Source organism: Melospiza georgiana, chromosome 13 (genome assembly GCF_028018845.1).
Source record: "Melospiza georgiana isolate bMelGeo1 chromosome 13, bMelGeo1.pri, whole genome shotgun sequence".
Lineage (NCBI taxonomy): Eukaryota > Metazoa > Chordata > Aves > Passeriformes > Passerellidae > Melospiza > Melospiza georgiana.
Genome location: NC_080442.1, coordinates 4,259,777 through 4,273,296, shown reverse-complemented (window position 1 = coordinate 4,273,296; position 13,520 = coordinate 4,259,777). Strand labels below are relative to the sequence as shown.

The 13,520-nt window shown below is 52.1% G+C and overlaps 1 protein-coding gene across 3 annotated transcripts in view; it reads right to left on the bottom strand.

Moving 5' to 3' along the window:
- The window catches only part of LINGO1 (leucine rich repeat and Ig domain containing 1), a 155,851-nt gene that overhangs the window by 50,675 nt on the left and 91,656 nt on the right, over positions 1 to 13,520 (bottom strand). For 2 of the 3 annotated variants that reach the window (XM_058033025.1, XM_058033026.1), the window contains one exon: positions 7,048 to 7,133. The gene's annotated coding sequence lies outside the window, so the exon portion shown is untranslated. Of the gene's footprint in view, positions 1 to 7,047; positions 7,134 to 11,320; positions 11,405 to 13,520 lie in introns of those variants that run through there. The other variant, XM_058033028.1, reaches the window with a different exon arrangement.

Sequence of the window (13,520 nt, the reverse complement as noted above, 5' to 3'; positions counted from 1 at the left end):
GACACAGTTTTTTACATTCAGGCAAGGAAATGAGTCCCTTGAGCAAATCTCCCTGCTCCAGGGCTGGGCATTAAAGGCTTTCTGGTGGATGTTGCTGGCTGAGGCGCCTTTGATCTGGGCTGCTGGATGCAGCTCACATCTCCCAGCCAGCGTAGCCCTGAGCACAAGCCCTCCTCCCATCCGCACCGAGGGCAGCACTGCGGGCTGGCCAGAGCCAGGCTCCACGGAACAGGGCAGCCGAGCCTCTCCAGTGCCACCCCAGTGCCCGCAGCGGGTCCGGTCACCAGGGTGCCCCACACCCTGCTCCTGTCACCGCCGCCTTCCCCTCTCCCGCAGGCACCAGCAGCAATTCTCCCTCTCTGGGAAAGCAGCTTTCCTTAGCAGCGTGCTGCCCGCCAAAGGCGCTTCCCTCGGTGCCTCCTGAAGGCACTGAAACCTTTCTTGTTGGCAACGAGGGGAATGCTCCCTCCTGTGGCAAACACAGCGGCAGCCCCATTCCCTGGTGTGAGAGCCCAAAAGGGGCCTGGCTCCCCGGACCTCCAGAACAAACATCCCGCTGCTCAGCAGCACCACGCAGGGGTGGTTATTATTTGGGGACATTATTTGCTGCCTGCAAGGTCAGCAGCATGGGAGATAACTGTGCATCCCGAGACGTACATATGTATGTAGATCTGTAATTCTCATGTGCTTTGTGTGTAATAATAATAAATATATAATACAGGAGCTTAACCAGTGAGGTACCAACAAAGACATCAAACGAAACGATTTGTCTCAGCCAATTGCCTGAGCTGCCTCCGATGTCGCTGTCTGCCACCGACAATGAGAGGCTCTTAAGTGTCCTGGAATTGCACTGAGCTCCCCAAAGCTCTCACTGCCCCCCCCCCCCGCCTTCCCCTCCCTCCAGCTCCTTCCTGTGTTTCTCCAGCAAAACACTTTCTTACGCAAATAAACATGCAGGGAGGCACAAAAGGCATTTTGTCTAGGATTTCAACACTACCACGTATTTCTCATTCAAATATTCAGCTGTATCCTTCAGAGATCAAAAGCACAGCACTGAAACGAGGCGAGGCACGAACATCCCAAGCCAATAGCTCAAGCTTCCCTTTCATTCCTGCTCTGGCTGAGGAAGCAGAAGAGAATTCCATCACTGTGGTGGCTCCCAGGTGTCACAGGCCCAGGACTCCTGGGCACGCAGGTACAGCTCTCACAGCACCCATCTCTGCACAGAGCTGCCAGTGATTATATTAAAGGCCATTAAAGCCTTCATGGGCACTGCCTGTACAGCCAGCAGGTCTCCAGGGAGGTGCAAGCTGGGGCTGGCACAGGCTGGAGCACCTGGAGAAAGCTCACTGCTCCCAGATCCTGGAGTGGGGTCTGGCCCAGGGAAGGCACAACTCACTGCACAGCATCCTTCAGCACAACCAGCACTGAGGCACCCCTGCCACTTCATACAGGAGAGCTATAAAGGGAGGAATGGATAAAGTAGTGTAATTCTGACCCAAAACATGCCCACAAGCCCCTCCTGCACCCCTACCTTTCAGCCAGAGACTGTACACACCTGTACTGCACCACAGGCTCAGGTTTATGAACAGGGACCAGCTTCCCTGCACAGCCAGCTCCATGACTGCAGCTCATCTCCCATCCCAAAGATCCCTTCCCCATGGGAACACCTTGGGGCAACAGGGCTGAGCTGCCCACTGCCCTCCCCACCTCAGTGAGAACAGTGCTGAGCAGCAGCCATGGGCTTGGGCATGTTTACTGTGTAATATATGAACTCATAGCAGTTTTATAAGCCCCTCCTGGCTCAAATCACATTGTAATTCTGAACAGTCTTAAACTCATTTAAATCCTAATAAAAGCGCCGCCCTGCATTTGCATTCGCTGCCTGCAGGTCCCTGCGGCTGCCCTGACAGCAGCTCCTGTGGAATTGGGAATGCTGGAAGCCATCCCTCACAGGAGTGGTCAGGATGCACACTGAACAGGACAATTAAAAACACAGATGCAAGAAATGGGCCTCCAGACTGACCCAGGATGATTGGCAGAGCAGTTGTGTGTCAAAGCTTCCACAGTAACACGGGAGAACAGCAGCAGCAGCATGGAAACCTCAGTGTCCCACCTCCTCTGGAATCCCAGAGGAGATCCAGGCCAGCTCTGTGCACACACAGGCACAAGGCACCCACAGACTGCACCACAACTGGGTTTAAAGGAGAACAGGGAATGACTAATGAAGCACCAGGAAACAAACAAGGCTGCAGGGGCTGTGGGGAGTGTGTGCATGAACCACACGGGTGCCCTGGGGCAGGTGGGACAGATCCAGCAGGAATCTGCCCTGGTTCCCCACATATCCCAGGGTGGGAGACATGGGGGGGTTGCTGATACAGTCTGGGGGCACATCCCACCCTGGGGAGGGCTCTGGGGTCGCAGCTCAGCACATCCTCCACCTGGAGTACATCCTCCAAGACCAAGTGCCAGTCTGGCCCTTCCCTCCCAGCACAGCCCAGCTGTGCTCCAGCTGTGCCAGAAGATGCAGCAGGGGCTGGATGATGGCAGCCCCATGAGGCCCAGCTCACACAGCTCTCTCACCCCACCACAGGCACAGCAGTGCTGACTCAGGCCCTGCCCATTGTGTCCCTTCCCCAGAGCTGCTGCCCCACTGTTCCCTGCTCCACAGGCTCTCACCTCCCCTGCAGGTCCAGCTCTGCTCCATTCCCATCCCTCCACCCCAGTGCAGTGCACTGGCACTTGCCCAGTGCTTTATGCAAGCCTGGGTTTGGCAGTGACATTAACAGGCTCCCCTGAAACAGTGAGATTATGACTATACCCATCCAGCTACAGAAATACTAATTATTAGTAACTGTATGAGATAAATGGAAATATCAATGATGAAAGTCAATATTATTGCCTCCTTTGTTCCTGTTTGTTTTATTTGTAGATGAAAGGACCACTCAGGCCGTCTCCCCAGGATGTGGCCTGGAGCTGGAACAGCTCCTCTTGGCAAGCTCCTCCAGAGCTGTGCTCTGATAAGAAATCACACTGCACACATGCCTGCAAAGGGCTCTCTAAATCAGCAGCCCTCAAAAGCAGCCATTGTCTTTGATTGATTCATAAAACTGGAGCTGCTTCCATTCCCTGCTCCAGGGCCAGGCAAGGGAGGATTCAAGGAAGGGAGAAGGTGGAGTGTGGGTGGCAGTGATTAATTGTGGAACATGGCACGGCACTGGGAACGCTCCATGGCTTGGCTGGCTTTGATGTTCACGCCTTCATCCTCCTCACTTGGTGGTTTAGGCACCAAGATGGGAACCAAGGACCCCTCCCAGGCTCTGAGAGAGATTCTCAGGCAAGTCCCAGGGCCCTGCTGTGGCCGGGTGAGCACTCACAACATCAACATTGCCTTAATCAGCAAGTCTGCTCCCTCTGCATGTTCTGACTCAGAGCTGCTGATTTTGGTGACAAGACTTTTTTTTTTTTTTTTTTTTTTTTAAGCTCTATTAGCCTTGCAGAGCTAACAGAGCTAAGAGCAAGTGAATGGGATACTAATTTTGGATTACACCTCACAGCACTGGGAGAGCACTTCCTAGAGCAGCCTGTCTCCACAGGCAAGCCACGTGCTCCCCACAGCCATGGGGGGCAGGACACAGCCAGGAGGGAGCCATGGGGTGCAGGGACATTATTCTTGTTCCTAGTATACCCTAATGTGTCACTAAACTGCCTCCATTCCCTCTCAAGCCATGAGTCCATCACCAGCAAACATCCACAGGAACAAAGCAGCCCTCTGACTCCCAGTCACCATCTCCAAGGTCAATGCAGTGATCACCTCCCTGCAGTGAATACAAACCATGCCAGCCCCTCAGTGCTAACCAGGACAAACACTCCTGCTGCCTCTCTCCATGTGCAGGGAGAGCAGGAGAAGTGGAAGCCTTGCAGGAGTAATTAGAACAGTCTTTAAAAAGCAGTCAGGCTATCCTAAATATTTCATGGAAGGTAATTTTATTTCTATTTTAAAGCTGCTTTAAAACCCCTCCTTGCCCCTTGGAGCTTGTCAGGGTGCAACTAAGCAGAAAGTATCAAGGCATAAACCCAAAGAAACAAACTGCCATGCACACCCACCTCCACTCTCACTTCTTCCCTGTGGTTAACATTGATGTGACGTCCCAAAGCTGTGTGTGCACACAATATCATCTCCCAGCCCAAGACAAGGGAGAGCTGCCTCAACTGCTAGAAAACCTCCCAGAGTCACAAACACAGTGCCCAGAGTCCGGCCACAAAGAGTCCCTGATGGTCCCCACCAAACCCTGAGCATCAGACACTCTGTAAGATCCCACCAGTGGGCTCCGCAGAGCTGCTGGACATCCAGCAAATGGTGACAGCCACAGCAAATTTTCTGATGGTGACATCCAGCAAATGAACTCCAGGTGCCACCCTTGGGCAGGGCTCTCTGCCTGGCTTGGTAGATTTTTGCAAAATTAAGAATTATTTTTAATTAATTAATTTAATTAAGAATTATTTTTAACAAGAGAAAAAACTCTCTTAATATCCTTGTCAGCCCTTGGAGGGAGATGTTTGAGAAGAAATCTGTTTTAATCCAGAGAGCCAGGTGGGAACCAGGTAAGGCACAGAGCAGAAATTCAGGGCTTGCCTTCGCCCTGCTGGGGAGAAGAAACCAACCTTCCAGAAGATTCCACAGACAGCTCTCCCTGTGTGACACTCCTTCCTCCAGCCCAGTTCTCTCTCTCAGCTCTCCCAGTCCCACTGTGTAACCACAGCATTTGGGGCAGCTGAAGACAAGAGTGGTGTCCCCACTGTCCCTGGGACAGCCCCAACATTGCTGCCTGTCCTTCACGTTCCTCCAGCTCGTGAGGCTTTTGATGTAACCTTGGCACCATAAACTTGATTTTCAATAGAATCCAAAACGTTCCACAGGGGCTTGGTGGAAACCCTGCTGCAAGTCCATGGCCACATCATCAGAGCTAGAGAGGACATGGGGGATTTTTTGGGAGCATTTATGACACATGCAGTCAGAGAGGAAGAGAAACATCCCTCAGAAACCACAGCAGTTCAAAGATCTACTCAGTTAGAACACTAAAAATTCATGCATTAAAAACCCACTCAGGCTCAGAACTAAATAAAGCCTCTGACCACATCACCCAGCCCAAGGTTTGCAGGCTCCTTCAGGAGAGAGCTCCTGTGCCTGCTGGATGCTCAGGCTGAGATCCCTGCTCCCAGCACCACATCCTGCTCCCCTCCAAGCTTCTGGGTAGGGCAGGGGTCCGTGGGGTGTTTGGGACCCCAGCTGTGCCTGGCTGCCCTCTTCTTGCACTGTTTAGTGGACAGAGCAGCCTGAGAAACCGACCACACACCCATCTCCCTCATTATCCCAAATTCCCTAGGAAACAAATTTTCTCCTTTTCTCAAAGGAAAAAGCAGAAGGAAAACCAAAACCACCTCCTTTTCTATATACTGTTCTTAGGAAAAACCTTCAGTTTTTGCAAAGAGCACTCTGAAAGAAAAACACCCAAATCCAAACACAGAGCAGATGGTTCTTGGTGCTTATATTTTCAAGGAGGACTTTAACCAGCAGGATCATTTCCCAGCAGAATTTTGTTTTAAGAGACAATCACTAAAAATAAATGCACTTCAGAGCTTGCTGTTGAAAAGGTATTTTCACAGAAAACTGCTATTTCCATGGTCCCTGTAGCTGCTCTGTCAGCCCTGACACAGTGGGAGCTCCTCCTTGGAGCATCTTTCACACACAGCTTCTCCCAGGGTCCAATGCACTCAGAGCACCTGTGGGAGCAGGGAGGGATGTCTGGGCTCATTCCTGATTACCATAAAACGGAAAACAGCAACAAGAAGCTACAAACACCTCCCTGCAAAGCTGGAAATGCCTTCCACAGGCTCCTCTCACACAGGAACGTGAGGCAAGGTAAGGACAGGTCCCTTTTTTGCATGCACTAGGCTGAGCCTATGCAGCCTGCTCTTTGCTTTGAGCAAAGAGCAACATAAGGGAGAAATGACATATCTGAGTGTGAAAGAGTTCTGCCTCACTGTACTGATTCTCTTTTCCTGGACCAGGCATGGAGCAGCACCCCTGGGAGCCCCCAGTGCTCTGCCCAGGTAGGAGTGTCCCTACTCCTGTCCAACAGAGATCCCAGCATACTCCTCCATCTCCTACTACCTTGGACAGCATCCAGCTTCAACAAACCCTCCCCCAGCTGTGGCAGATGAAAGATGCTTGAATCATCCTAATTTCTTTTTTTTTTTTCTTTTTTTTTTTCATTAGGAAACCAAACTCTGCTCTTCACCGAGAGATCCTTTTTATTCTCTCTCGAGGACTGACATGCTGGGAAATTGCCTCAGCCCAGTCAGCTCTGATGTTTGCTGTCTCACGCATCTCCTGCATCAGGCTGACAGCTCCCAGAGCCAGCTGAGGCTGGGGATGTGCAGAACAAGCCCAAAGCTGCTCCTGTCTCTTTTAACTGTCCCGGCAAGAGCGTGGGGAGGAGCTGAGCCGGGGAAGCCGTGCAAGGAGAGCAGGGAGAACAGAGCAATCCCTAAAGGCAGCGCTTTTGGAGGACCCTCTTGCCCGCCCTCTCCTGGAGGATAAAACTGCTCCTGCCCGGCATTCCCCAGCTGTCCACCTGAATCACTCCACGTGGGCAGCGTTTGTCCCTCCCTGATGGAACACGAGCTGGAGCAAACCCACACAATCCCTTTACAAAGCCCTTTCTCAAAAGCACCACCATCCAAATACTCGTTTTAGAGGTCTCTCCCCCTGGTAAAACACTCCCCTGAGCAGGCACGATGGACTGATTGAACACCTCCCACCTGTCCCAGATTCCCAGCTGGAAGCCATCCCCACCAGCAGGGATGGGAGACAGGCACTCATCTGCCTCACCCCACCGGGAGGGATGGGAAGCCACCCCAGACTAAAGGGGAAGGAAAAAGCATTTTTACCACAATTTTGGCAATGGAAACCAGTCCAGCCCTGGACTCAGCACCACAAATGCACGTGAGCACCACATGCAGCAATGCTCTGAGCTCACCTACCTGGGTCAGATGAAGGCAGGATGCTGGGGGATCAGATGCCAGGTGTGCACTGGGCTTTGGCCTCTCCTCTGCTTTCCACTCATGCACTGTGAGCAAAAAGGAAACCAAAATTAGGGCTTTAAACCTGGCATTTGAGAGGCGAGCAGGAGAGAAATTAAAAAGCTGTGAATGCTTTTCCCTCTCAAAACCGAGCTCAGGGAAGCTCAATCTTCATCCAAGCTGATATTTAAAAGTGATAAATCAGGCTTTAACAGACAGAAAAACACAACTACCAAAATTTAGTGGCCCTGCTGCTGGAAGGCCCAAAATGAACTGCTTAAGAGAGCTATTTTCCCACGGAAATAGAGCAGGTCTGTACTTAGTAGAGCATTGATCTGCTGACAGCTACCAGGACAGATTTGGGCCAGAGCACTTGGGAATCATTTGCAGTGATCTCTGAAGAAGCACATGCATGCAAAACCCCTTGGAAAAACACTATTGTAAGGCACTGCTGCAGCTGATTACAAGTCTAGATGTCACTCACTGGTCAGCACAAGCTGATGCTTCCTTCCAAAAGGCTCCCCAGGCAGGCTCAGCCCCTGGCTGCATCCCTGTATCCCAGCCAAATGCTTCACAGAGCCCAGGAACTGCAAAACATCACCAAAGAGCTGAGCTGCAAAAGGCTCTCACAGCTCAGGACCCCAGCAATGAGGTTCAAACTGGGGACACTGCACCCCACAGACCCAGGAGGCCTCTCCCACAGATGTGCTGGGGTTTGGAGATGCTGTGTTACAGCCAGAACACTGCCACAAGTCCTGGGGACAGCAGGCTGGGCCCTGAGAGATGCCAGGAGCTCAGTGCAGCTGAGCTGGCACAGGCTGGCAGCACTGGGGTGCCCCAGTTTACCCAGCCTGGGGCTCCCTCCCACTGCCACCACAGCTGAGATGTGCTGCAGGTGGGAGAGCTCAGCTGCAGCCCTCCTGCAGGTGGGGGAAGAAGGGCCCCACATTCACCCTCTCCCAGCAGAGTTTTTGCTGCTTCAGGAGATGAGGTCAAAGCAGGGGGATGCATTCCTCCTTTCTTGCCATAAAAAACCATTTCTTTGAGTCCTGAGCCACTCACAGACAGGGGGCAGAGGAGCCTCCAGGAGGTGAGAGCACTGCTGGAGGGGCTCCAGTCCCACATGGGACTCTGTCTGTCTGTCCTCCCAGCACAGGGACACAGTGCCGGGCTGGCCAGGAGCCTCTCCCTTGCCCACCAGCTTTCCTGGGGCAGTTATCACCCCCAAGATAACCCAGGAAAAGCTAAAGCATCAATTCCAGAGGTGCTGAGTGCTCTTGGCTCTCACTGGCTTCAAACCCAGGCTCACCATCAGAGCAGCAGAGGACCTGGCAGACAGGTGGGCAGGGAGGGCACAGGTGAGGAGGAGGAGGAGGCAGAGCTTGCTCACCTGCCCAGCCCCTTCTGTGCACAGCTCCTGCACAGGCAGGATGTGTGACACCAGTTAATGGTGCTTTGGTTTTTTTGGGGGGTTATTTCTGTCTACTCCTCCTCAGGATCTCATACATAAGCAGATCTTACAAAAATCCCCACTGCTACCAAAAAAAGTCCATCTGTGTCAAAACGTGGAGCACAAATGCCTCTACTTGAGGGGAACAGAACCTGCCCAATCATGCTTCAAAGGACATCTGAGGTCCTAACACTGCTCAAGATCCTGCAGAAGGCATTGGAAAAACGGGAAATTACTTATATTTGGTTTATTTTTTGCTTTCACACATCACTTATTTTAAAAGACTAAAAACATGTTTATGAGTTTAACATATTTAAATGGATCAAAATCTGTTCAGCAAGGATGGAAAACAACTCTCCCACCCCAAACTTCTTGTGGGCTGGGACCTGCTTTTCAATCTTCCACCCACTGCAAATATTTCAGATCCAATTTTAAACTGAAATGCTGGGGACAGACTGGGGAGAGGACCCGTGTGGGGAACTGTGCCACTGCTCTCCTCACCACCCTGAGCACCCCTCACCTAAAGTCACTCAGGGACACCTGGGCAAGGGATCAGCTGGGAACAGGGGACAATAGAGGCATCTGTGTGTGGGGACAGCATCCAGAGAAGATAAAATGAGAAGCTTTCCTTCCTTCCTCCTCCTCCTCCATCAGCAGCTTTCCACAAGGAGGATCAATGCAGCCCACTGTAACTGCACCGTTGTTCCATTTTTAATTAATGAAAGAAAAAACTAATCATTGAATTAAACTTCTCATTACTCCAGCTGAATACCCTCTAAGTAAATTTAATTACTGTACGAATTGGGTTTCTCCCTGCCTGTTTCATTAGCCACTGATAAAGATGGAGGGAGGGGGGGAAAAGAGGGAGAAATGAAACAGGGAAGGAGAATGGAAGGTGGGAAAGCCAGAGGGACACAATTCTGGAGTTTCAGGGGCTTCCAGTAAGGGCCTGGGGAAAGACTCTCCCAAAGTAGGGTAGAAGGATTCCCTCTGGGGTAAACCCACGGGGACAAGGTCCTGCCACTCACACCCTGGGGTCACAGCCACCTGCAAAACAGCCAACAGAGGTTTGGGCACAACCAGCTCCCCCCCAAACAAGGGCAGACACTGATTTCAGACCTGCAGCAACCACGATCCCTTCTGATCTCACCCCCCTCTGAACAGCCAGGTTTTTTCCTCTGCAACAAAGGCAGCAACTCCCCAGCACTTCAGCAGGGAGCCAGTGCTGACAGAAGCATGGGAGCACGTGTGAGCAGATCCTGAACACCTGCTGTCCCACCATGCTCCCAGACACCTGCCTGCTGTGTTTGAGCCTTCCTGCTGGAGTGGGAGTCCTGCACAGCCAGGCTGTGGGCAGCCAGGATGTGCCAGCAGCACAGGAAATCAGCCAGAATTCCTGCAGCCCCTCATGTTGCTGCACACATTTTGTTTATGGCATGATTTTGGGGTTTTCCTATTCTCCTTCTATGATTCAGCCTCCATTGCTCCTTCCTGACCCAGGGCACAGCCCCATCCAAGGAATCCAGCAGCCCCCACCAAGCACAGCCCCCTTCCAGCATTTTCCTCCACATCCAGCAGTTCTGTGGGGCTGGGAAGGGTCACATTTGGGGCAGACCGGGGTGGAGAGGGTGAGGAAAATGGAAAGCACAGCTGGTTTCTCCAGCTGGGCAGTGGAAGTGCTATCCAGGTGCCAGCCATGATGGGATTTGGGACAGGGGTCAGATCACCTCCTCCCTGCCATCAGGGGGCTGAGAGGAGCCCATGCAGCCCCACAGGGGCTTGATCTCCCCCAGCCCAGTCCCTTCCTGCTCTCCTCCATCCCCAGAGTGATTTCTCCTGTTCAGAGTGCTACAAAAAGGTTCTGGGCAGACCAGAAGGTCCCTTCTGCTTCCCATTTATGTCCCCAGAGTGGGCTTTCCCAAAGAGCAGATGGGAAAGCAGCTGACAGGGAGGGAATGGCACTGGGTGAGACCCACCACTCACCTCTGGCACCCAGCACAGCTCTGGACCCTGGGGTCCTGGTCCCCAGAGCCTGGGAGGTGCTGGCTTCAGGTGGGCTCAGCACAGCACACTCTCCTCTCCAGCACGAGCTCTCTGCTGTAGCTAAAATTGGCTCCCACAGGCTTCTGCCATCACCAAAGTCATTGGTACAGCATGTTCTGCCACCACAGGCTCTTCCCAAGCTCCCACTCACAAACCCCCAACGCTGCCTGCCATGGGCCCCGCAGCTCCCACTCCCTCACACGCTTCTCTTTTGTCCTGGTGATTAAACAGAGAAAAGAAAGTCATTCAGGATGACCAAAGTAATTGTTTTTTCTTTGCCAAATTTTAAAGCTGCAGTAATAATTTGGGGCTGAATGAAACATTTTGTTTGGGCTGAAGTGAAGCTTTCATTTTGTTTGTAGGTGGCTTCCCCTCCACCCTGAGAAAAAAAAAAAAAAACTAGAAAAAAATCAAAATGAAATGTCATCTTGAAACAGATGGCTGAAAGGTTTCATTTTGAAAATGTCAAAATCAAACTTTTCAGTGTTTCACTTTTTTTTTTTCCCAGCCAAAGCCACTTGCTAAATACAACCTGAATTCGTGAGCTGAGTCTGTTGACTGAAACCTGAATTTTTTTTGGTGCATAAGCTGCTCCCTCTGAGCAGTTTTCTGCAGGCTGGCACAGGTGCCCCACGCTGTGACCCTGCTGCAGGCTGGGATGCACATGGAGTCAGCAGGAACAGTGTCCTGGGAAGGGAAAGGCAGAGGACTCACGAAGGGAAGCCAGAGGCCAGCACTCACCGTGGCAGCAGCTCCCTGCAGCTCCTCTGGGGGGGCACAGCCGGGCGCTGCAGCCCCGGGCACCAGGGACAGGGGGGTCCTGCCTGGCTCATGGGACCCAGCACCGAGCAGGGGGCACCTGGCTCAGCCCCAGACACACAGCCCTGCAAGACACGAGGGAGGGACAGCATCAGTGATACCTTGGGGTTTTGGTGTGCAGCTTTAGCTTTACTTTAAGTGTTACTGGGAGCTTTTCACAGGGTGGTGGAGACAAAACAATCCTGTTCCAGCTGGAGACTCCAGGACTGGAGACTCTTCAAACTTCAGGCCCAAAGCATGAACAATGTGAAAAGAGGAGAGCAGGCAAGCAAGCAAGAAGGATGAAACTTCATCATTTGAAGCTGTTAATTGGACAGTTAACTCCTATATGCAAATGGACTGAAACTTATAAAATGTGAGATCTCATGACCAAGCTCTGTTTTGCTTCCATCTTGGAGCCATCTGGGCACTGCCAGGGTGTGCCCTTTGGGGGCACTTCAGTAAATCTCCACTTTATTCTCCTTAACTCCATCCAGCCTCTGCTCCAGCTCCTTAGGGCATCAGCAGCAGTGCCCAAGGATCTGCCCTCTCCCCCAGGGACTGCTCACTGCCACCCCCAGCCAGTGCTCCCTGCAAGGAGCCCAGCCCATGGCACAATGGCCTTTGCCCATCTTGCTCCGGGAGGGACAATGTCCATCCCTGAACTGGTCCAAAGCACATCCCAGGGATGAGGTCTCACAAGCAGCTTGGTGCTGATCAGATCTTACCAACAGCAGTTCCCACAGCCTCTCTGCATGCCCTGGGTCCCCACAAGTGCCTTGTGCCAGCACTGCTGCCAGGTGACTCTGTCCCCACGCAGATATCTGGGTGACAATGTGACAAGGGAGGGAACCACACACAAGGCTCCCACTCAGGAATCAGGCTTTGATTGCCAAGTTCAACAGTCCAAGAGTTTTCAAGCACATTGCAGCACCTCTAAATTCTGCCTTGAATTTTGGGCCTTGACACGCAGAAGGGCATTGGAAACACTCTAAATCTGCTATTGATTCCCAAAGAGTGACAAGATTCCCAGGGTACACTGGCAGGAGCACAACAGGCCAGATTCATAAGGGTGGTCTCAAAAAAAACCACCCCAAACCTTTAATCCAACACAAAATCAGTTATAAAAATCTGATTTATGCTCCACAAGAAGCTGGGTAAGGAAATCACATGCCACAAAACCGTATAAAAGCAGGAGTAGACACCAAAATCCCAACTCCACCAGAGCTCAGGTTAGAAACCTGTAGGTTCGTTTCCTTTTCCCTTTCACCTCTGGTTCAGCTCAGGAGCAGCAGCAGAGGTGCAGCAGGACCCTCACCCTTCCAGCACGATCACACACCACAAAATGCCAAGGCTGGTGTTGGAAAACCTGTTTGTAGGAGATCACCAGCCTGATAGCTCCCTGAAAGAGGATTAGATGGAGCTTAGACTAAGCATCTCAGCAGTATCAACCCATAAGAAGATGCTCAGCCGCTGCCACTAAGGTAACATGGAGATGGATTTATCCACTGAGAGGGAAAATCTTCCTTCTGAGAGTCTCTCTCATCCCAGAGTGGGCAATTTGCCGGGTCCTTGGTTCCATGGCCACAGGGGCAGGGCAGGCAGGAGCCTGCTGGATGGACTCACATGGAACAAGAGGCAGACTGGCTCCAAAGCCAAGCCTCCTCCCAAGTTCAGGGGGTGGCAATCGGAAATTAAGCCCATCTGTTCCTAAAACATTGCACTAGTGGAGAGGTAAGGAGGCTGAGAATCTGAGCTCCAAAGAAACTAAAAACAGAGAGACAGAGCTGCCTCTCAGGGGAAGGATGCTGCCTCAGGCTCACCACTGCAATGAGTTTGGAGATCTCAACTAAATCTCTTTAGGTTAGGGAGCAAGGGAGGTGCTGCCAGCACCATGTGGGCCCCCTGCACCAGCTCACCCTGGTGAAGGGAGAGATGAAGCAGCTGAAAGGCCCCAAACCTCATGGAAAAACTACAGAGAAGGGAAAAGAGATTAGATATTAGGGAGGAATCCTTCCCTGTGAGGGTGGGGAGGCCCTGGCACAGGCTGCCCAGAGCAGCTGTGGCTGCCCCATCCCTGAAGTGCCCAAGGCCAGCCTGCACAGGGCTTGCAGTGCCCTGGTCTAGTGGAAGGTGTCCCTGC